Below are 22,717 nucleotides of genomic sequence, written 5' to 3' on the forward strand. Positions count from 1 at the left end.
CCTAACATGAGGTCAAAGTCTGAGGTTAGAGGTTGAACTCCAAGTAAGAGGTCCAAGGTCTGGGTCCATCACCAAGGACCAGGTCTAAGGTCAGGTCCAGTGTTACAGACAAATAGAGTTCCACAGTTGAGATTTGATGTTCAAGTCCAAGGTCCACTTCTATGTCCAAGATCACAGACCAGGGATGTTGTGCGAACAACCAGTAACAACAATATGTTCAGAATTGTTTGAAACTTATATTTACATTTTTTAACAAAGTTTCGGTTGTATGAAAGACCATTCCTTGATAGAGTGACCAACTCATTTTAGTTACCCTGGGACTTTCCTGGTTTTACACTGCAAGTCCCATATCCTGGGAAACCCCTTAGTCCTAAAAAGCAGAATGGTTGGGCACTTTACTCCTTGGTGTCGCATGAAGACTTGAAAACTGGGTTGAAAGTTTCTGCTTAACAAACCATAAATAAAAGCCATCAAAAATGAAATATGAATATGATTTTTTTATTCTGACATTAAAGTTAGACTTGACAAGCAAATAAAAAAAAATCCACTGCATTAATTTAATTGGTAACTTTGTTTACGTATAGCCTGAGCCTGAACATCTTTTTAGCAAAAAACTTTTGCTTCTTTTTTACCTTATATAAATAGAGAATTTTTATTGCTGTGTAACAAATTACCACAAACTTAGTGGCTTAAAACAATTCCCATTTATTACAGTACTGTAGGCCAAAAGTGCAGTATAGCATGACTGGGTTCTCTGCGAAGGTTCTCATAATGCCAAAATCAAGGTATCAGTCAGCCTGGGCTCTGATTTGGTGGTGCTGGGAAGAATCTACTTGCAAGCTTATTCAGGTTGTTGCCAGAATTCAGTCCCTTGAAGTTGTATAACTGAGGTCCTCATTTCCCTGCTGGCCATTGGCCAGGGGTCACTCTCATCTACTAGAGTCTACTCTCTAGTCCTTGCATGTAGCCCCTCTATCCTCAAAGCTAGCAACAGAGTGTGCAATCCTTCGCATGCTTTAGATCCCTCTTACTTCCCTCCACCAGCTGAAGAAAACTTTCTGCCTTTAAAGGGTTCAAGTGGTTATATTAGGCCCACTCAGGTAATCTCTATTTTACCGTATAATATAGTCACAGGAGTAGTATCTCATTATAGTCATAGGTTCCACCTACACTCAAAGGGAAGAGGTTCGTACAAGGGTGAGTTCATTTGGGGTCACTCTTAGAATTCTGCCTACCATAGGGAAGAACTATTTTTAAAAACAGGAGATTTTTTTATTAAAGGAAAGTAAAGGAAGAAATAAAACTCTATTCACAGATGACATGATTCTCTATGTAGAAAATCCTATCTATAAGAAAGTTACTAGAACTAATAATCAAGCTTAGCAAGGTTTCAGGCTACAAGATCAATATAAAGAAATCAACTGTATTTATACATACTAGCAATGAACAATCAGAAATTGAAATTGACAAAACAATGCCATTTATAATTACATTAAAAATATGGAATACTTAGGGATAAATCTGCCAAAATATGTGCAAGGTCTATACACTGAAAACTATACAATATTGCTGACAGAAATTAAAGAAGACCTAAATAAATGGAGGGATGTACCATGTTCATGGGTCAGAAGGCTCAGTATTGTTAAGATGTCAATTCTCCCCAAATTAAGTAATAGATTCAAAACAATCCCAGTCAAGATCCAAGCTGGCTTTTTTTGTTGTTGAAATTGACTAGCTAATTCTTAAATTTGTATGAAAAGGATCTAGAATACCAAAAACAACTTTGAAAAAGAGGAACAAAATTGTACAACTAACACTACCTGATTTCAAGACTTACTACAAAGCTATAGTAATAAAGTTAGTATGGTATTGGCATTAAGACAGTAGATCAAAGGGACAGAACAGAGAGTCAAGCAATAGACCCATATGTATGTGACAAGTGATTTTTGACAAACTTGTAAGGGCAATTCAGTAAAGAAAAGATAGTCTTTTTCAACAAATGCTGTTAGGTCAGTTGGATATCCATATGCAAAATATGAACTCCAATCCATACTTTACACCGTATACAAAAATTAACTAAAAAAGGAACATAGGACTAAATATAAAAACTAAAATTATAAAACTTCTTAGATATTATACCAAAAGAACAATACACATAAAAAGAAAAATCTGATAAGTTGGACTTCATCAAATTTCTACTTTTTGAAAGACACAGTTAAAATAATGAAAAAACAAGCCACAGACTGAGAGAAAATTTGCAAATTACCTATCTAATAAAGGGCTTTTATGAAAAATATATAAAGAACTCTTAAAACTCAAATAATAAAGCAAACACCCAATAAAGGACATGGGCAAAATGAAAATATGTTAAACATCTTTAACCATTAGTGAAATATAAGGTATAACCATGATGAGATATCACTAAATAGAATGTCTAAAATTTAAAAGATTTCCCACACCAAGTGTTGGCAAGAACGGGGAGGAACTGAAACTCTCATACACTGCTGGTGGGTTTATAAAACGGTACAACCACTTTGGAAAAGTTTGACAGTTTTCTAAAAAGTCAAACATATACTCATCACATGATCCAGTGATTCCAATCTTATGCTTTTTACCCAAGATAAACAAAAGTATATGCCCAGACAAAGTATATGCCCAGAATGGTAATAATTTAAACATGCTTAAATGCTAAGGAAGTGGAATCAGTAGAGAGGGATTAGTTTATGATAAATATAATTTATAATCACTAATATAAATGTGAATGTTCATAACACAGCCAAAAACTGGAAATGTCCAGAACCAGGTGAATAGATAAATTGTGGTTTATCCATACAAAGGAATATTACTTGGCAATAAAAAAAGAATGAACTACTGATACACAACAACATGGATAATTCTCAAAGTAATTATGCTGAGTAAAAGAAGCCAAATTTTTAGAAAGGAGTATATATTGTATGATTCTCCTTATATAAAATTCTAGAAAATGAAAACTACACTATAGTGACAAATCAGTGGTTGCCTTGGGACGGGGGGCACAAGGAGAGATTGGAGGGTAGGATTACAGGAGGAGGAAAAGGAAATTTTGGAGGGTGATGGATACGTTTATTACCTTGATTACAGTGATGGATTCACAGATGTATATATAATGTCAAAACTCATCAAACTGTACACTTTAAAGGTGTTCAGTTGACTGCATGTAAATTACACCTCAATAAAGCTTTGGAAAACAGAGAATCTGTCCAAGTGCTTTTACTAAAAAAAAAAAAAAAAGGGTTCCTAAGTAGAAGAAAACAGTTTCATCAGATTAAAAATAGCTCATTTTCACCTGTAGTGGGTTTTTGGCTTTAGAATGTAAACAATCTTAGGCAAATTCATTGTCTAAGATCTATTGAGTTCATGTAATAATGAAAGAATGAATCTTAGTCTTGCAGACACCAAGCTGATGGGAGTATGGGTACATCAAGGACTTTTCTGTCAAGATGTGAAGGCTTAGCATAATTGCTGAAACAGAGATGATTCTGTGCCCACCGTTCCCTTTGGACCCCTGTGTTGGAGCACACAAGTAGCCACATGGATGAGCCTTTGTCAGTCCCCAAATACAATGGACGAAAGGGTAAAACACTCTGCATTTATGTTAGTATGATATCTGCTACAATCCATTACCTTACCATGAAGAACACAATCATGATCTTATTTTATTATTATTGGGTAAAATTATTGGGTAAAATATTTCTTTATTGTTCCCATATAAATCAGCTTTACATTTATACAAAACCAGTCTCAGATGGGTGCCCAGAAGCCACTATTCCTTTAGTATCCCTCCATCTATCCTATCTAATCCTTAAAACTCTGTCCCTCTGAATGTTTCTAGCTCCATGTCCCCCCTCAGTCCCTACCTATGTGGCCACTGTGGAGAAGATGTCCTTGTTGACTGAGTAATGTGAAATAAGTAGAGATTTAAGTGAGGGTGATGGATGTGATTGGCAAGACAGAGCGTACAGAATGAAAAGGGAAGAGGGAGAGGACTGGGATGTGAGACAATCCAGCACGAAATGGTGAAGTATCATACAAAAAGCTGATGGTGACTATAGAAGCTGGAAAACACTTGAGAGTCTACAGAAAAGGTCTAAATAGGAAGAAAGTAATCAAATTCTGCTGAGGCTTCAAGAAAGATGAAGACTGAGGGAAAAGGGGGATTTAAAAAAAACAAGATCATCGGTGGTGTCGGCAATAGGGTCCACTAAATGGTGGGGATAGAAACAAGACTGGAGAGGGTTGAGAAGTTTGTGGAATGAGAGGAAAGAGTGAATAAATGGGGATTACTTCCAAGTTTGTTAAAGAAAAGAGATACAGACGATGGAGAGAAAATGGGATTAGGAGAGGTTTTTTTTCAGAATGGTAATAATTTAAACATGCTTAAATGCTAAGGAAGTGGAATCAGTAGAGAGGGATTAGTTTATGATAAATATAATTTATAATCACTAAGATAAAATTCCTGAGAGACAGGAGGGAATAGGACCCAAACATACTTTAGTGGTAAAGGACAGTCTTGGGATTAAAGACAGCTCCTCCTCCTTTAAAGGAGAGTGGTGTAAGAAACTGGTGTGGCTCAGGAATGTTTGCATGCTTCATGGTGAGGATGTTAGATCTTTCTTCAACAGTATTGACTTTAAGACAATTACCATATGACTTCACTCACATGTGGAAGATAAACAAACAAATAGATACGGGGAACAGACTGGTGGTTAGCAGAGGGGAAGGGGATGGGGGAGGGCGAAACCGGTAAAGGGGCACATGTGTATGGTGATGGATGGAAACTAGACTTTTGGTGGTCAACACGATGCAGGCTATACAGAGGTCTAAATATAATGATGTACACCTGAAATTTATATAATGTTATAAACCAATGTGACCTCAATAAAATGAATTTTAAAAATATCTATTTCATTTGTCAAATAGGAGTCAAAGCCAACTGCTGAAAGTGAGGGGAAAGTTGAAATTGAATGAGATTCATAAGGCATGGAAAAGGTTTGAAATAATACTTACAGAGCAAGGGAAAGGGAACTGACTCACAAGACATAGTAGGACTACCTGGTATTTCTGAGGGCAAATTAAGTATTCTGTGACCTTGTATTTGGAGCATGAGCCACATGCCTTGTCATGTGTTGTGCTGAGTTGCAGCCATGAAATATGCAGATGGCGGAATCATGCAAGATTAGAGATTTGATAAGCAGGTTTGGTGAAAGATCAAAGGGACAAGGAATATTTAGCCTTGACAAGTACTCAGTTGAAGCAATCATCCAAGGATTAAAGAGAACACAAAAAAATGATGAAATGGACAGAGAGGACAATGGATTGGGGGTTCTCACGTGGTGGCAAACCTGTATGCACAGGGAAGATGTGAGTGAACAAGTTGGCAGATCAGAGACTGTGGCTGGGGTGAGGAGTTCTGAGTTCTTTGAGAGGTAGAACGTTAGAGCGTGTGGGTGCAGACGGTGTTCCTCTCAAGCTGTTCAGAAAGGAGGTGCAGGGATTAGGAGTTGCAACTTTGGAGACAGATCTGAATTCAAATGCTAGTTCTGTCACTTTCTAGCTATGTGACTCCCTGAACGCTATATTTATCTCCAGTCAATTCAGTCGTTAAAAGAAAAATTCGTTACTTAACTTTCTGCTACTGTGAGAATTAAATTAACTCATGCATATAAAGTCAAAAACCCAATAAATGACATTGTAAATGATCTCTTCTCTTTCTTTGGATCTCAGGTAGAAAATTTTAAGTTAATCTCACTTCTCAGTGTACGACATACTATTTTCCTTCATCTATTTTAGCACATGCAATTACTGACAACGTTTTGGAGAAGGCTGTACAATTAAAAGTAGCTTTCTCATATATAAACTTAGGTAATTCACAGAGATAGCTGATAGTTTATGGTTAGGGTAGGACACAATTCTAGTTACCACTTTACCAAGAGAAGTTAAAACCAAATGAAGTCACCTAAGTTGATCTCAAACTCCTTGTGCCTAGGTTAAGTAAGCATTCCTGCCCCCCGTAGGGAATGTGGACCACAGCAACAGCACTGTAGCCAAAGCGCACTATTGATCTCTTATGAAAGTGACCGTAATATTAGACTCGCAGAAAGGAAACTTTGATTCATCGAAACCCTCAAAAAAATAGGCTCTTTGGCAGCTCAGAAAGAAACCCAGCTCAACGGAGCGCAGAGCGAGGATTTAGGATTGCAGGACCAGGACTGTCTGAGTCTCTCAGATGAGGAGCTTGGATGACTGAGAAGGAAGGTTTCCAAAGGAGCAGAGAGCAGGGTAGGACAAGGAGGGTGTGGGGCTCAAGAGAGCTGGGCTGGAGGTTTGAGAAACCATGTTAGAGAGTTAAACCAAGAGTGATGGAAGTTGAGAAATTCCAGCAGTTTTCTCCCTAGAAGGAGAGGCCAGAATTCTCATGTGATTGAGTCCCTCTGTAAAACATGTGAGTCATTTATAAACCTCTTGTAGTTCAAAGTTTTCTCATAAATGGAGACATCAGTCTCTTCCTAATGGGCATCAAGAGCTACAGACTTCTTATTTGGGGTCCTGGGAGAGAAGATAGCCCCTCTTGGTCTTATTAAAGCATTTGGGATAAGCAGGTAGGTTGGAGGATTGGTCATCTAGTTAGTGGTTGAAGATTTGTAACTCATGGGTCTGGAAACTGTGGGCAAGATGAAACTTCCATGAAGTCTTTCTCCTCTTTCAGCTTTGCCTGTCCCTACAATTATGGGACTATTCCTATTATGGAAGACTGGTTACTAGGTTATTGGCAACTAGGTTACTGACAGTGCAGCCACAGTTGAGTGTTTTTCTTTCTCCTGAAATATCTCTTCCCAGATGCTTGATATGTTTTTCCTACATAGCCTTGATTATCTGGGGCATTTATGTCTTATCCAAGGCTCTGATCTCCAATTGTTTCCCATCCTCAGATGCTCCCTAAACAATTGCAGTGTAGAGTTCTCATCCTGGATTTTCAGATGATCTTTTACGTGAAAAATTGCAAGAAAATGGAGAACTTAGATTTGAGGAAATGGGGACAATGAGTATAGATTGTTTCCTTAAGTTTGATTGTGACTTAAGGAGGAACATAGCAGGTTCAGGGAAATTCAGGAGCCAATGGACATTTTGAAGGACCGTTGAAATATGAATTCATTTATAATTATATTATTATATTATATAACGTTATTATATTAGAGAGGAAAAGAATAAGGATACATGAGAATAAGAAGACAACTGAGGTCACAAGTCCCAGAGAATGTAAATTTGAAAGGAAAGGGAATGATCAAGTGAGGGACCTTCCTTTGGTTTAGCAGTTCCATGAATCATAGGCTTATGCTGGTCTACTTGTCTCCTCTCAGCTCTTGTGCCTATAATCTAGTTCCCCCAAAAAGCAGAGCATAAAATGGGGACTTGTGTGCAGGTAGTTTATTTTGGGAAATGATCTCAGAAAATAGGAGTGAAGGGACTGGGAGAATAAGCAGGGAAGAGAAAGCTAACTGAAGAATGGGGTATTGAGCTGGTCATCACTGTGGACAACTGGCTTTCATCTAGCTGCAGGTCTTCTGCCTCCCAACACAGTACAGGAGGCTGGGTGTTTGCCCACTGGTTTCCATCATCTGTTGTCATTTCGCCAGGGAGACTGAACTCCTTTGCAGGTCCAAATTTGCATATTGCCAGAAAGGCTTCCTGCACTACATCAACAGAGAAACTCCTAGGAGGAGCACATGAGATACGGAGCAAGGAGCTCTCTGATTTCAACTGGGTGCAGAGCAGTCAGGGTAAGAATGTGGCCAAGAGGATGAGAGATGTGGTATAAAAGTTATGGCATTAGTTTAGTAGATGCTTCCTGTGGTGCTCTTTGGCAGAACTCCCCTTCCACTTCCTCTTCTCTTCCCCATCTTCCCTCCCACTCCCAGTAACAAGGCATTCTAAGCCAGAAGGGCATTTCTAGGCAGAGGAAGCACAAATTTTTGCCAGGCACTATTTCTGCAGTGCCTTATTACAGAGGTTTCCACCTTGGAAACCTTCAATATGCTACATTGGGATCCTCATATAAGACGTGTCTGCGGATGGGTCTAACGTAGCAAACACCTAAATCTTGGCTATACCAGAATTAGTCAGATTTTAGGAGACCAAAGGAAATTTGAAGGACTAGCCTGCTTAAGGGCAAGGAATTGAACAGAATAACCCCGAGACCCAAACTCCTGAATCCCAGCTGAATACCAGGCTGAATGCAAGCACCACCACTTATTAGTTATGTGAGCATGGGCAAATCGTCTGCATTTCTGCTTTAATTTCCTCATCTATAAGACTGGCATGCTATTGTTACCAGCATCATATAATTGTCTTTCTTCTTTACTTGAGGACAGACAATCCACCATGGGTCCTAAGCATCCCTTCAGGCCCGGTTTTGGCAATCAGGATGTGATGCTGTGATAAGGACATGGATTTCTGGATATGATAAGGCTTACTGGGATCTATGCTTATACGATATGATGAGACATGGCGTTCAGGGATATGGTAAGACTCACCGGGATCTAATAGCAAAGGTTCTCTCCCTGTGAGGCCCTGCTGTGCTACTTGCTGATAAAAGTTTATAGCCTGAGTAGTTAGAGGTAGGATTGGAACAAGTCCCCAGATGTGGCCTTGCTTGTTGCTCACACTCTTCCTGGAGAAAAGGGAAGAATGTTATAACATGGGACAGCTGGTCTTGCAGCCTAGCTGCAAGGTGATCCCAAGCCAAGGGATCCTCCAAATCCTGATATTTCTACCCTCCCAGGAACTTTGTCTACTTCCCCAGAGCTTGCTGTCTGGACTGGACTGAGTTGTACCTTCCACACTCTGTTGCCTCCCCGAAGCTTACTGGTGGCCCCCGGGGTGGGCTAGAGAAAACCGCTGAAGTCTCCCTCTCATTTGTCCTCCAGAACAAGGGTTTAGAGCCTCCTAGTCCTTGATTTTCTGCTTTGGCCCCCGGTGGTTTTTATCAGAATGTTGTTGCTGCTGCTACTGGTCATCTGGGCATGGATCCCCTGGTTGGAGTTGATTTCCTGTACATAAATCTGGAATAGGATGATTGCGTAGCTTGTGTTGGCTGAGAAACTGCTGACTGCCAAAGGCCAGAGGGCAGGAGGGCCAGGGATAGACTTCTGGCTTTGGGTCTGCTGAAGAAAGACAAGTTTCAGTGAGAGGAGTTGTGGGAAAGGCTGACTGGGCTCTTCTTCCTTGCCGTATGGTAAGATCCAGCCCATTAATCATCCACAACGATTAACGTCTGCCTCCCAAAGATGTGCTTAAAGGACCTAGACGTCCATTCAAATCCTTTTAACTTTTGTTTGGAAATAATTTCAAATGTACAGAAAAGTTTCAAGAATAAGAATAATACAAAGAACATCTGTGTACCCTTTACCCAAATAACCTATTGTTAGCATTTGTATGTTCTACATGTATGTGTACATGTGTATATTTTTTTCTCTGAACTATTTGAGAGTAAACTGCATACATCATGGTCCTTTACCCCTAAATACTTCAGCGTGTATCTCATAAAAGTAGAGATATTCTCTTTCATAACCACAATACAGTTATCAATTTCGGTAAACTTAACATTTACATAATACTTTTATCTAACTACCATATATATTCCAATTTTGTCAATTGACCCACTTATGTCCTTTATAGCATTTTCCCTCCAGTACAGGATCCAGTCTAGGATCAGGTATCACAGTGCTATTATGTTTCTTTAGTTTCCTTTGTCTCTTTTTCTTTCATGAGATTGGCATTTTGAAGGATACAGTTCTTTTTTTAGAGAACATTCCTCATGTTCTAGAATATGTATAAACATTCCTGATGTTTTCCCATGATTAGATTCAGATTATGCACTGCATTCAACTTTTATATATTACATCTTTTATTTGAATCCAAAAAAATTGACAGCAGAACCTATTCTACATACTATTCCAACAAGGAATCTTTCAAGTAAGCTTCAGAGGCATCTTCAGCTCTGTAAGCATCTGTAATTACACTAAAATTATCTTTGAAGTCATAACCAGATACACTGACACACACAGCTATAACCATTTGTTTCCAATGGGAGAGAACAGTCTTTCTGACCTATATGGGAATGTCCTTTGTGACTTTTCCTATGAGAAGAAAGAAGAGATTGACATAGGAGTCGCTCAGTCTGGATGTCCTCCAATGTAGAAAGGAGTAGAGGATAGAGGTTCAAGGCAGCATATGTGAAACCTTCATCTGAGTTTCCCCACTCATTACAGATATTTATTAGAGGACTATTATGCATCAGGTTCTATCAGGAAGTGGAGAGTCGGCAGTAGAGAAGACAGTCAGGTACCACCAACTAAATGATGCTGGCTCTTGGTCCCCCAGTCAGCCCAAGATCTGCTTTTCTCTGTTTTCCACAAATCAGCATATTCAGAAATTTTACCATTTGGCAGCAGTTACCTAAGAAATATCAAAACTGAATAGCAACTGTTTCTAACTACCTGAAGATGATAAACCATGAACTTTTTGTACTCTCAGGAGGCTAGACCTTTTATTGGCCCTAACTGAAGACTCTTTCCTGACAAGTAAATAAGAGGATTTTTCCAACCAAACATGTACAGATCCATGGATTCATTCTGTCCTGTGCAAAATGCTAGTTTTCCATCTTTTCTTAGCACAAATGCCATAAAACTGCCTTCCTAATACTTAAGCATCCCTGACTCTTCTCTCTCTGTGAACTATTCACTAAAATTTTTTACTGCTTCATACCTTTGTCTCACAATTTACTAAACTCAGAATTTCTTTTTGTAAGTTCTAGTGGTCTTTGTTTTATTACTTGACAATTGGGTTGTAAGAGTTATTATTATTATTATTTACCATAATAAATAGCATTTACTATGGGCCCAGCATTTTGCTATACAGTGCTTTACAGGAAAATCAAATTTAATCCTGCTATTATAATTTCATGGATGGGGAAACTGAGGTTGAGAGAGGTCAGGTAACTTGTCTACAGTCACAAAGTAAGAAGAGACAAAACAGGGTTTGGGATGTGCTCTTAAACACTCCACACAAACCACAGATAGCTCTGAACTACTTAGCATACAAAGATTTATATTCTACTAAATCTGTCCTTAAAGAAAAAAAAAGCTTCTAAGAATAATGAGATCCTTGATGCTTTGAGTGGGTCTTTGAAGAAAAGCAGCCAGTGAGAATCAAGCCCCCTGACATAGATGCAATCTCTTTGGGAAAAAAAGCTAACCAAATTTGGCCTATAGACTAAATCTGGGGACAGGGGGTGTTCTGGACTTTGACCACAGTCTAGGGCTGCAAAGCCGTCATCCAGACACCCAGCCCAACTGCACTGACTCTCTCAGGACAGGATGAGGAGTGGCTAAGCCATGCTGCTTCAGAGGAGTGACTGACTCTCATCCATCCAAAAGGAAGTATTCCCTGGAGCCGTGAGAGCTCTGCCCTGAGATCAGGCATAGAAGAATGGGGTGGGAGTGGGTGACTAAAGCCAATCCTCCCTCTTCCTTCTTTATTCTACATTTCTAATAAATAGCACCCTTCACTTAAAAAAAAAGTCCATAGTATTCAGAGTAAAAGCCGAGCTCCTTAGAGTCGCCCACCAGGTTCCACATTCTCTGGTGACCTATTGCCTTTCTGACTCCATCTATTCTCCACCTTTTGTTCTCTCCACCCAAGCCACACTGACCTTTCCTCCCAATGCCTTGCACTGGCTGGTTCCTATGTCTGGAACACCCTTCTCCCAGATTTATCACTAGTATATTCCAAGAACTCAGAACTGTGCCTAACATTCAATAGTTAATAAATATTTTTGAGTGAATGAGTGATAGAACCACTTAAGAAAGAATTAAAGAGTTAGGCAAAAGACAGACAAGAGGTTCTCAATACCAAATCTCCTTTCTATAGTCTATGTTTTGTAACATCTCATTTACTGTCCTGAAATGAAATTCATATTTAATAAAATGTATCCATACACAGAATTTTTAAAAAAATAATATAGGGGCTGGCCCAGGGGCAGAGCAGTTAAGTTTGTGTGCTTCACTTTGGCAGCCTGGGGTTCGTGGGTTCAGATCCCAGGCGCAGACCTAGCACTGCTCATCAAGCCATGGTGTGGTGGCATCCCGCATACAAAACAGAGGAAGATTGGCACAGATGTTAGCTCAGGGCCACTCGTCCTCAACCAAAAAGAGGAAGATTGGCTGTAGATGTTAGCTCAGGGCCCAATCTTCCTCATAAAAAATAAAAATAAAAAAAATGCAATGCCCTATCCAAAATTAAAAGAGAAATAAAAGAAAGCGATTTACAATAAATGAAACATTATGCATTTCAATGTTAATTTCTTGGCAAGACTACATTAGGAGATACAACGAAGCAATCAGATGCTTACAGCCATAAGGAGATCCTTGTGGATGTGACAGTTACACATGCAGACAGACATGGATGTGCTCATTGATAACAGACTTGTGTATATTCTATTGGTGAAGGGTACAGGTGTGCTGTAGAGGCGGTGACTCAAACACTGCAGCCAGCACTGTGACTGGTGAGGTGATTTTTTTCATATTGATGAACACCTCTCAGTAAAGTTCAAAACTATTTTCTCTTGATTTACATGTAGTCTGCTATGCAAAAATTACTTTATGATATTATTCAAAATAGATTTATATTCTAGATTCGGATCATTAGAAACAGATCCATGGCCTGGGGAAAAATCAGGAAAGGGAGGAAGAACTGGTAAAGATTTAAGAGACATTTAAAAAAAATGGAATGTGTGGATCTTGTCTGGGTCCTGATTCAAATTTGCAAAAAGACTTTGAGATGATCAGGTAAATTGGAACAAGGACTAAGTGTTAGATGATATCGAAGCACTACTGAAAATTTTGTGAGACATGATAATGATACAGTGGTTACGTAAAAAAATATATCCTTATTAGAGTTGCACTGTGATATATTTAGGAGTGGTATGACACGTTATTTAGACTTTGCTTTAAATAATTTAGCTATAAAAGAAAAAAGATATATAGAGAAAGGGAAGGATGAATCAAGATAGAAACACAAGATAAAAACAAGACCAAATTAGATTGGCCAATTGAAAGCAAATTTAATGGTTGAACCTACATTGAAATAGATGGAGAAACTAGGTCAGAAGCCAAATGGAGTGAAATGAGGCCAATTCAAACTAGAAGAAAGCAGTTCAAAACACGTCCAAGAAGATAAAAATAGTACAAATCAGAACTACTTAATTCATAGCCATGCCAAATGAAGAAAAATCTCGAAAAATCTTCTGACAGAAATTTGTGTGAAACTCTGAAAATATTATATCCAGAATAATTTTGTATTTGCCAACCTAGACAATTAAGCAGTTTTAGGTTTTAAATAAATGAACAAAAATTTGATTTATAATACCAAATAATCTATAAAACACAAAATTGACAGATTTAATTACGCTTTAAACTTTTTTGAGGACACAGAAGGCATCTCTTCCCAGTCTCCTCTTCTCCTTGCTCTCTGTGCTCCAATCACATTGGCCTCCTTGTTTCCCTCCAAAAGGAAAGGCATGCTCCTAACTTGGGGTCTTAGCGCTGGTTTTCCCCTGCCTGGAGTAGTTTTCCACCACATCTGTGTATCTAACTTGCTTACCCCCGTCAAGCCTTTGCTCAAACATATTTCCTTATAGAAGCCTACCCTCATCAGCCAATTTAAAAAGTCAGCCAGCTGCCTCTACACCCTGGCACTCTGGATCCTCCTTATTCTGCTCTACTTATATTTCTTTATATTATTTAGCTATGTAGAGCTTATTACCCTTTAAGATACATAATTCGCCTATACACGCTGCTTATTGTATGTGTCAGTCTCGCTATACTAGAATATAAGCCCCATGACAAAAGAAATGCCTTATTATTTTATTCAATGATGTGTTCCAAGAGCTTAGAACACTGGCTAGCACACTGTACATGTTCAACAAGCATAGGAATGGAAAAATAAAGGAAGAGAACACGTCCTCACCCAATGAGATTAGATTCCTGAAATTCTCCAGCATCACTTCTCTGTATAGGTTCCTCTGCTCAAGGCTCAGTCTGTTCCACTCGGCCTCAGTGAAAATCACAGCCACATTGTTGAATTTCACTGGTCCCTAAATCAACCAATAAATTCATACTTATCAAGTCACCATCAATATTCACAGAGACAATGGAACTGGTGGTCCTGAAGAATCAAGCTACATAAGAAATGGATCTGAGGGTTTTCAGGGTCAGGCATCACTCCATACTTCTTGGCTTGGTGTTAAAACATACAGGACGAACATCTAATCCACAAGACACACTCCTTCCCCCAGAACACTTACTATCTCATTGCAAAAATTGTTTTTGAACCAATGAGAAAACATATCAAAGCAGAGTGCAGGAATATGAATTTGACAAATCACAATGGATGAAATTCAAAGGGAAGTGGAAGACAAGCTGTAGAAGCAAGGAAAGGCCGCACAGAGGTAGGGCTTATACTGGGCGTTAAGGGATGATGAAGATCAGAGAAGAAATGAAAGGCAACTCAGACTATACTGAAAAATGTGTGTGCTGAGGCTGGGTCTAGAATGAGCATTTGTGAACACTGATTAAAGCAAACCTCTCTGCTTGAAAAATGGTATTTATAAAATCCCTATCATCATATATATTTTAACAATGCTTTTTCTAAAGTCCCCAACTCCTCACTCAATGTGTACAGCAATAATTTGAATATGAAAAATAGTTGGCAGAGAGGATGGCAAGCAGTATTCCCGAGAATGACATTTCCAGATAAATGAAGTTTAACCCTTAACCTATGGAAAAATTTTTAATGAACATATTTACATTTTATAGACATACATCCCAAGATCAACACTGTAAGACTGATATTATAGTCCTTTTTTCAGAGAAAGAAAACTGAGGCCCAGAGAACTTTCCCAAATGACAAGAAAACAACAGGACTGGAAAACAGTCCTACACAGTTTGAGAGCCCTTTTTCTTTTCATTGCAAAGTGCTTTATCTTCCACCCCGCACCACTTTTCTCTCCTCACCTGTTTTATTTCCTCCAAGTCTCAGAAACCTTGCTTCAACTTCTACATACTAGAACTACACCACATGCTTTCTCATCAAGTCTCTTCTCATCAGAATGGGGATTCAGTGGCATTCTCTCTCTTTAGTTACACTTGAAAGATGGTGTTGCCCTCAGATCGTGTGGTAGTCACCAAATTACTTATTTCCATTGAATTCAGGCATTATTTGCTCAGTTACCATCTGCTTCAACCTCTGGGCTGTCTGTGACACTCCTGCCTTGCCCTAGATTTTTAACTACTAAGCTCCTTCAGTCTGTGGAATTTGGGGAACATGTGCGCATCATTCCCAGGTGTCTTTGATCACCTTGAAGGCCTCTGTTCTGACTCTGCTTCTTCCTCCTATTCTCAGGGCTACTTCAGTCTTCTAGTGCACCTTCCAAGTAGCTTTCCCTAGGAGTTGGTGATGTATACTCCAGGTTCTACAGCTAAACTAATTAAGCTTCCATCATATCAAAGACCACCGTTGGGGGTTGGGCAGAATGAGCCATAAGGTTATCAAGCCAGAGCTCCTAGGCATCCTCGCCTCAGAGTTGGATTCTGAAAGGCATTTAAAATCCAACATACGGAAGTGGTAGAAGAAGTAAAGAATAATAACACTGAATCGAGAGTGGGAAACTAGGTATAGATGCTGAAATCCCTGGGTGTGTGGGAAGTTTGGAGAGGGATGTCAAATCTACAGCCCAGGCAGTCAGGCTGTGTGGTACAGTGTAGGAGGAAAGACAAATGTCTAAACAGCAAGCTGGGACCTGTGAGTAGGCAGGCAAGACCTGAGGGGCAGTGGTGCAGGCTTCTGGCCCTTTTGGACTTTCCATGACCTCCTTCTGGCATTTCTCTCTTGCCTTCTCTTTGCCCTCTACTTCCATTTCAACATAAGACTGCCTCAGCTAGGAGAAAAGCCAGGATTTTTCCACAGTGGGTGTGTTAAGAGCCCAATCTGTGGAATCAGACTCTACAAGTCCAAATACCAGCTCCATCACTTATAAAATATGTGACCTTGGGCAAATTGCATAACCTCTCTGCATCTTAGTTTCTACACTATAAAATGGGTGATAATGACATACCTACTTTCAGCGTTGTTGGATTAAATGACTTAATAAATATACAGCACTTAGATCAATGCCTGATATGTAATAAACATCTGTTATTGCTATTTGTTATAAAATATAAATATTTTAGATTTCAGTGAGAATTGATTTTAAAGATAAATAACTTTTGTTCTCAAAAAGCAATCAAACATTCTACTCAAAGCAATAAGGCAAGAAAAGGAAATAAAGAGCATAGACATCTGACAAGGAAGAAATAGAACTGTCCCTATTTGCAGATAACACGGTTGTCTATGTAGAAAATCCAAAAGAATCTACAAAGAAGATCACGGAACTAATGAATGAGTCCAGGAGGGTCATAAGGTACAAGATGAACACACAAAAATCAATCATATTCCTATATCCTAGCAACAACCACACGGAAACTGAAATTAAAAACAATACCATTTGCAATCACTCCAAAAACATGAGATAGCTAGCAAAAACCTAGCAAAACATGTACAGAGTCTGTATGCTGAAAATTACAAAATGCTGATGAAAGAAATCAAAGATCTAAATAAATGAAGAGACATACCATGTTCACGGACTGGAAGATTCAACATAGTAAAGATGTCAATTCTCTCCAAAATAATCTATAGATTTAACACAATTCCTATCAAAATCTCAACAAGATTTTTTTATAGATATAAACAAGCTTATTCTACAATTTATATGATAAGGCAAAGGAAGTAGAAGAATAAAGTGGGAGAGTCACTCTACCTGATATTAAACTTACTACTTACTATTTGTTTACTATAGTAATCAAGACAGCATAGTATTGGTGGAAGAATAGACACAAATCAACAGAAGAGAATTGAGAACCCAGAAAGAAGCCAACTTGAATACACCAAATCGATTTTTTACAAAGGTGCAAAAGCAATTCAAGGGAGGAAGGACAGTCTTTGTGACAAATGATGCTGGAACAATTGGACATCCATAGGCAAAAATATTACCCTCAACCAAAACTTGCACGCCTTATACAAAAAATTATTCAAAATGGATAACTGATTTAAATGTAAAACTATAAAACTTTTAGAAGAAAACATCTTCAAGACCTGGGCTAGGCAAAGTTCTTAGACATGACACCAAAACCCACAATTCATAAAGAAAAAAATCAACAAACTGAACTTCATCAAAATTAAAAATTTTGTACTGCAAAAAACCCTCCCACATCCCTTCCAGAAAACAGAAGCCGAGGAAACACTTCCTAATTCTTCCTAGGAGGCCAGCATTACCCTCATACCAAAACCAAATAAAGATGGTAGAAAGGAAAATTACAGATCAATATATCTCATGAACATAGACACAAAAACCCTCAACCAAATAAATATAAGCAAATCGAATCAAAAAATGTATGAGAAGAAATATACACCACAACCAAGTGGGGTCTATTACAGGTTTGCAAAGCTGGTTCCACATTTGAAAATCAATCAATGTAATCCACAATAACAGGCTAAGGAAGCAAAATCATACAATCATGTCCATTGACAGAGAAAAAGCATTTGACAAAATCCAGGACCCATTCATTATAAAAACTCTCAACAAACTAGAAATAAAGCAGAACTTCCTCACTTGATAAAGAACATCTACAAAAACTCTACAGTTAACACTATACCTAATAGTGAGAGACTAGACACTTTTCCCATAAAATTGGGAACAAGGCAAGGATATCCTCTCTCACCACTCCTATTCAACATTGCTCTGGAAGTCCCAGCTAGTGCAAAAAGACAAGAAAAAGAAATAAAATGTACACAGATTGCCAAAGAAGAATTAAAAATGTCTTGGTTCACAGCTGACTTGACTGTCTACATAGGAAATCGCAAAGAATCTACAAAAAAAAAAAAAAACCTCCTGGAACTAATAAGGGAGTATAGCAAGACTGTAGGACACAAACAACATACCAATGTCAATTGCTTTCCTATATACCAGCAATGAAAAATTGATATTTGAAATTAAAAATATGTATACCATTTACAACAGCACCCCAAAAATGATCTACTTAGGTGCAAACCTAACAAAACATGCACAAGATCTGTACGTGGAAAGCTACAAAACATTAGTAAAAGAAATCAAAGAAGATCTAGACAAATGGAGATATTCCATGTCTGTGGATAGGAAAATTCAATATTGTTATGATGTCAGTTCTTCCTGTACTGATATATAGATTCAACACAATCCCAATTAAAATCCCAGCAAGCTATTTTGTAAGTATCAACAAACTGATTCTAAAGTTTACATGAAAAGGCAAAAGACCTAGAAGAGTCAACACAATACTGATGAACAAAGTTGAAGGACTCATATTACCCAATTTCAAGATTTATTATAAAGCTACATTAATCAAGACAGCATGGTATTGGCGAAAAGAATAGACAAATAGATCAATGGAACAGAATAAAGAGCCCAGAAACATACTGACACAAATATAGTCGACTGATTTTTTTTTTTAATTTTTTTTAAAAGATTTTATTTTTTCCTTTTTCTCCCCAAAGCCCCCCGGTACATAGTTGTGTATTCTTCGTTGTGGGTCCTTCTAGTTGTGGCATGTGGGACGCTACCTCAGCGTGGCTTGATGAGCAGTGCCATGTCCGTGCCCAGGATTCGAACCAACGAAACACTGGGCCGCCTGCAGCGGAGCGCGTGAACTTAACCACTCGGCCACGGGGCCGGCCCCTAGTCAACTGATTTTTGACAAAAGTATAAAGGCAATACAATGGAGAAAGGACAGTCTTTTCAACAAATAGTACTGGGACAACTAAACAGCCATATGCAAAAAAATGAATCTAGGCACAGACCCTCTACTTTTCATAAAAATTAACTCAATAGAGATCACAGAATTAAATGTAAAATGCAAAACTATGAAATTTCTTAGAAAAAAACATAGGAGAAAATCTACATGACCTTGGATTTAGTGGTAAGTATAGATACAACACCAAAAGCACGATGCATTAAAGAAAAAATTGGTAAGTTGGATTTCATTAAAACTTAAAACTTCTGCTCTGTGAAAGACACTGTTAAGAAAATGAAAAGGAAAGCCAGACATTTTTACAAAATATTTACGAAACACATATCTGATAAGGAACTTGTATCAGGAATATACAAAGAACTCTTAATATCCAACTGTGAAAAAGCAAACAATTCAATAAAAAATGGTCAAAAGATCTGAACACCAAATAGATATACAGATGACAAATAAGAATATGAAAAGATTGTTGCTTGTCATTAAGGAAATGCAAAGTAAAACAGTAATGAGATATCACTTCACACCCATTAGAATGAGTAAAATTCAAAAAAATCAATAATCCCAATTGTTGGTAAGGATGCAGAGCAACAGGAAGGCAAATATGGTACAGCTATTTTGGAAGACAGTTTGGCAGTTTCTTGCAAAGCTGAATAAAGTCTTACCATATGACCCAGCAATCAAGCTCCTAGTATTTACTCTATTGATTTGAAAACATATGTCTATACAAAAACCTGCACACAAATGTTTATAGCAGCTTTATTCATAATCCCCAAAGTCTGAAAGCAATCAAGATGTCCCTCAACAAGTGAAAGGATAAACAAACTGTGGTACATCCAATACAACAGGATACTAGTGAGCAATAAAAAGGAATGAGCTATCAAGACACGCAAAAACATGGATGAATTTTTTTTTTTTAAAGATGGGCACCTGAGCTAACAACTTTTGCCAATCTTCTTTTCTTTGTTTTTCTGCTTTTTCTCCCCAAATCCTCCCAGTTCATAGTTGTATATTTTAGTTGTGGGTCCTTCTAGTTGTGGCATGTCTGATGCCGCCTCAGCTTGGCCCGATGAGTGGTGCCATGTCTGCACCCAGGATCTGAACTGGCAAAACCCTGGGCCACCAAAGCAGAGCGCGCGAACTTAAGCACTCGGCCACGGGGCTGACCCCTGGATGAAACTTAAATACATAGTGCTGCATGAAAGAAGCCAGTCTAAAAAGGCTACATACTATATATATGATGTCATTTACATGACATTTTGAAAAACACAGAAATATAGAGATATTAAACAGAGCAGCGGTTGCCAGAAGTTTGGGGAGGGGAGGGTGTTGGTTGCTGAAGCACAGAAGAATTATTTTAGAGCAGTGAAACTATTTTGTATAATACTGTAATGGTAGATACATGACACCACACATTTGTCAAAACCCCAGAACTTTACAGAACAAAATGTGAACCTTAATCTGAAGATTTTAAAAAATAATTTAGGAGGTCAAGGGATTCCAAGATGGAATGCAGAATGTGAAAAAAACGTATTTCAAATATATGAAACAACCTCACTAAAGGTGGTGGAGAAAAAAGGAGCTGACCTAAGTAACTCTGTAAATGAATGGAATCTAGACAAAAGGAACTGCACCTAAGTACCATGTGCTATTTGATAAAATTGTTTCCACGGGGGTACAGATAAACAATTCTGAAGCCACTATACATATAAACTGGAATTGAACAATTAAGTAAATAGATGGTGGATAGCGGGAGTCAGGTTTCTCACTGTTGGTGTGAGGTTACAAATAAGCAAGGTGAGGAAGCTAAAATGATCCATGTGGTAACGGATTAGAGTTGGAAGCATCAGTATAGACTCATGTTTAGCTTGATATAATTACATAAAGAAATATTTGTAGACATGTGTATATACACAGGTTAGTATACACACGCATATTTCCTTGCTCTGTCAGCTGAGAGGGCCTGGAGTCAGTGACACTCCAGTAGCAATGAGCATACCTAGCATACAGATCTTGGTTTCTAATACCATTCTTCAGTGAAAGAAGCAATGGCTGACTCTAGAACTGGAGCAGGAAATTAAGAAAGTGAGCCTGGAGCATATTGTAGAGCCAGAAAGTAAGGAAGTGCTGAAAAAACAAACAAACAAAAACACAATAATGGGAATATGTCAAAGGAACACAGGAACCAACTTAAAGAGCCCCTAACAGTCAAAGCTGGAACAATTTGAGCAACAAAATAAATGAAGTTTTACTGGATTATAACCCAAAGTATGAAATATATATCCGTGAGTCCGTGTTGATATAAATAAATGGTTGAATAAATAAATGGGGGAGACTAACAAATCTGCTGTGCAGAACAATTCCAAACAATTAATTTATGTAGATAGTTCACACTCCAGGAGGCAGAGTGTAACTCCCCACTCTTCAAGTGTGAGCTGTGCATAGTGACTTCCTTCCAAAGAATACAGTGGGGGAAGGGCAGTGACCTTACAATGGAGAAAGCTGACAAACAGCCCTTCAGCCAGATGATCAAGGTTGACGTTAGCAGTGGTACGTGATGTTGATGCTGTGTGCCACCAATGTGATGTGATCAGAACAGCACTTCACCTATGTGGTCTTCCTCCCAGAACCCACATCCCAGTCTAATCGTGAGAAAAACATCAGACAAATCCCAATTAAGGGATGATCTACAAAACGCCTCACCAATACCTCCTGGGAGACAGGACAACTAAATGTAATATGATAGCCTGAATGGATTATTGGAACAGAAGAAGGACATTAAGTAAAAACTAAGGAAATCTGAATAAAGTATGGACTTTGGTTAATGATAACATAAAAAATGATTCATTAATTGTGACAAGAATACCATACTGATGTCAGATGTTAATAACAGGGGAAATTGGATGTGTGATATATGGGAACTCCGTATTATTCTTGCAATTTTTCTGTAAATCTGACACTATTCTAAAATAAAATTTTATTAAAAAGTTTAAAAATAGTGTAATTCCAATTACACTAACATCAAAACACATGAAACACTGAGAGAGAAATTTAACAAAATAAGTGCCAGACATATACACCAAAAACTCTCAGATTCCTAAGAGACAGAACTGCATAAATGGAGAGATATACTGTGCGATGGACAAGAAGACTCGCTAATGTTAAGATGTTACTTCTCCTCCAAGGTGACGTAAAAATTCAAAGCGATTCCAATCAAAATTCCATTTTAGAAACTGATAAGCCGATCCTAATATTTATATGAAAATGCAAAAATAGACTCACAATTAATTTTTGACAAACAGATGAAAGCAATCCAATGAAGAAAGGAAAAGCTTTTCAACAAACAATGCTGGAACAATGGAATAGTCAAATTTAAAAAAAAGAACCTCAATCCCTCCCTTACACCATACCAAACAAACAACAACAAAAAAGAAATCACCTAAACTTAAGGCTAAAATTATAAAGTTTCTAAAAGAAAATGTAGACTATCTTCACAACTTGGGGATAAGCAAGGATTTCTTTGACAGCAAACAGGAAAAAACAAAATAGAAAAGCTGAGGCCGGCCCTGTGGCCAAGTGGTTAAGTTTGCACGCTCCGGTTTGGCGGCCCAGGGTTTCGCTGGCTTGGATCCTGGGCGCGGACACGGCACCACTCATCAGGCCATGCTGAGGTGGCATCCCACGTGCCACAACTAGAAGGACTCACAACTAAAATATACAGCTATGTACTGGGGGGATTTGGGGAGAAA

General features: G+C 38.3%; 1 protein-coding gene across 1 annotated transcript in view; it reads right to left on the reverse strand.

Annotated features, from left to right (window-relative positions):
- The window catches only part of LOC103556041 (uncharacterized), a 134,686-nt gene that overhangs the window by 92,050 nt on the left and 19,919 nt on the right, over positions 1-22,717 (reverse strand). The window lies entirely within an intron of this gene.

This window comes from Equus przewalskii, chromosome 15 (assembly GCF_037783145.1).
Source record: "Equus przewalskii isolate Varuska chromosome 15, EquPr2, whole genome shotgun sequence".
NCBI lineage: Eukaryota > Metazoa > Chordata > Mammalia > Perissodactyla > Equidae > Equus > Equus przewalskii.